This window comes from Cornus florida, unplaced genomic scaffold (assembly GCF_030987335.1).
Source record: "Cornus florida cultivar Cherokee Brave unplaced genomic scaffold, ASM3098733v1 CherokeeBrave_3.0.0_Hap2_Chr02, whole genome shotgun sequence".
Lineage (NCBI taxonomy): Eukaryota > Viridiplantae > Streptophyta > Magnoliopsida > Cornales > Cornaceae > Cornus > Cornus florida.
This window is the reverse complement of record NW_026775572.1, coordinates 110,581,687-110,584,376: the sequence shown is the minus strand read 5'-3', so window position 1 is coordinate 110,584,376 and position 2,690 is coordinate 110,581,687. Positions and strand designations below refer to the sequence as shown.

General features: G+C 37.6%; 1 pseudogene; it reads left to right on the top strand.

Moving 5' to 3' along the window:
- The first annotated feature begins 305 nt into the window (after positions 1 to 305).
- LOC132297859 (small nucleolar RNA R71) lies at positions 306 to 404 on the top strand (annotated as a pseudogene).
- Positions 405 to 2,690: the final 2,286 nt, after the last annotated feature.

The window sequence follows — 2,690 nt, the reverse complement described above, 5'->3', positions numbered from 1 at the left end:
CTTGATTTGCCGAGTTTTGGTTGATCAAGAATTGATCACACCTTTGAGATAATGATTTCATTTCAGCAGCTATTTCATTGGAATGGTCAACTTGATGTAAGCTAACACTCTTCCTTCCACTTGAATTCCTACCATTCTTGGAAGATAAAGTTCGACGCAAAGAATTTTCACTCATACTCTCATAAAGACGCCACACGTTATCCTCATGCCTATCAATGTAAGAGCCACCCATGGAAGCATCAACCATGCCCTTGTAATTGTCCGATAAGCTCTCAAAGAAATATTGAACTAATTGCCATTTAGGCATGTCATGATGTGGACACTTCCTAAGCAATTCATTGAATCTTTCCCATGCCTCATGGAACGTTTCCCCATCCCCGTGTGAAAACTCTCGAATTGAGATTCTCATGGCATTGGTCTTAGAAACCGGATAGTACTTTTTCAAGAACTCTTGTTGCATTTCTGCCCAAGAAGTTATTAAAAAAGATTGTTAAACCAATATTTTGCCTTGTCTTTAAGGGTGAATGGAAAAATTTTAAGCCTTAAGACCTCTTCCGGCATGTCCGTGTATCTCACAGTGGAACATACTTCAAGAAACTCATCTAAATGCTTGTAAGGTTCTTCACTTGGAAGTCCATGATAGTTAGGAAGCATTTGACTGGTTTGTGGTTTGATTCATAATGGTGTGCTCTAAATGGTGGCAATTGAATGCATGTAGGTGCATTGTATTAATTAGGCACATAGTGATCTCTTAAAGCAAGGGGTGGATTAGCAATTGGAGGTGCAACATGGGCACCTTGATTGCCTTGAATGATGGGAAGGAGGTTGTGGAGCATACATTAGCCTTGGTATTCCTAATGAAATGTGGCCTTGTTATTATGGTGGGTGAATGAATAGCCTCGGCATGCCTAATGGTACGTACATGTTATCATGATGCACATTTGGGTGGAGGATGCCTTGTTGGTCTATGTGACCAAGGTCCTCCACATGGTCTTCATTATGTTCTTCCATTATAGAATGATCAAAATTACCTCTTCCCCTAGGTGTATGAACAATAGCTTCAAGTTTCAAATTAAGAGGGACAAGAGTAGGATTTAATGACCTACGACCATGCATGCACAACAAAACACAACAAGCAACAAGCAATGAACAATCACTTCACCTTCGCAATAATTCAATCAACAAACTTCCTCCACATACAATGTTCCCATACTCCTATGCTATCAACAATATGTAAAGAAAAGTAAATTGCCTCCACGTAAGCTCACGATTTATCTAAGAATTGAAATACAAGCCTCCACGCGGGCCAACGATTTAACTAGAGGTTGAGTTAAGAAAGAGCTCACAAAGGGTCCTTTAGTACTTCAATTCAATTTTCAATTTTAGCCTTGCAAATTTTTAGAATTTAGCCTTTTCCTTGCATTTGCTTAGCTCCTTACTTGGACTGCTCCTTTGCTCACCTTCTTTTCAATGCACCTAGTTAAACAAGAACCAACATAATAAGTAACCAAAATGAAAACAAAGTAAAAACACGATCAAAAGAGTACCAATTCCTAATTGATTCCACAAATACGACGTTGCCTTCAATCAATCCCCGGCAACGGCGCCAAAAACTTGGTGTGTGCCGTACTTATGTACCAAAAGTTTGCAAAAGAGATGTTGGACACATTTAGAAATTGCCACTACTACCTTTCACTAAAAATATAGTTAGGGCGAGTAGGGATCGTCCCAAGGGATTGGTGGGTCGTATTAGGTTGTGGAAACAAGATTAGGGTTAGTAGGTCGAGTGATCAAAAGATTGGTTGGTGATTGAATTATACTAGTGTGCAATTTAAATTGAAGTAAACAATAAAATGCAATATGGAGAAAATAAGAGAGAGAGAACTTGGGATTTAGAGATCACCACTAAGCATAACTTTTCTATACCCTTAATGAATGATTAATGAGGGGAAAAACATGTATTGCAATATTGGTGTGTGTTTGTGGTTGTTTCAACAAGCATGGATGACCAATTAAGCATATATTGTCTAAGCAATATAGTGGATAGCACAATATATCAAACTAAGCCATTACTCCTTTCTTTAAGCTCATAATCCAAACACATCACAAGGTTAGAGATATATGCTACTTGCTTTCATAAGTATGGAACATCAAACAACAAGCATGGATTGTCCTCCCATTTAACACCTAAACTACAACTACACTACAATTAAGCTAATAACATGAAATTAAACTAAGTAAACTAAGGAAGAGGCACAATCCTTCAAGAAATGAGTATGAACCATCAAATAAACCATAAGAGCATTCTATTAAGCATTTTGTCTTGATAATCTCTAGATCTATAGCATCAATACACATAAACATGCATCAACAACACAAGAAATAGAGACAAACACATGAATATCTATTCTAGCATACATAGACATATGGATAGAATAAAATGATCAATTGGAAGCATTAAACCACACAAATCATTGAATAAACAAGATCTATATATATATAAAAGTGTCAAAACATGTATCACAATACAAATTCCCTCAAAAATACATAAATCAAGATGTAGAAAGCATGCTTAGGGCTAACTCTAGCCCCAAGAGGATGTCTAGCCACTCATGGATGTGCTGCTCCAACCCTCAAGGGCCAACTCCATGGATGAAATTGCTCCTCTTCTTGGTGGATGGAAGAACTCC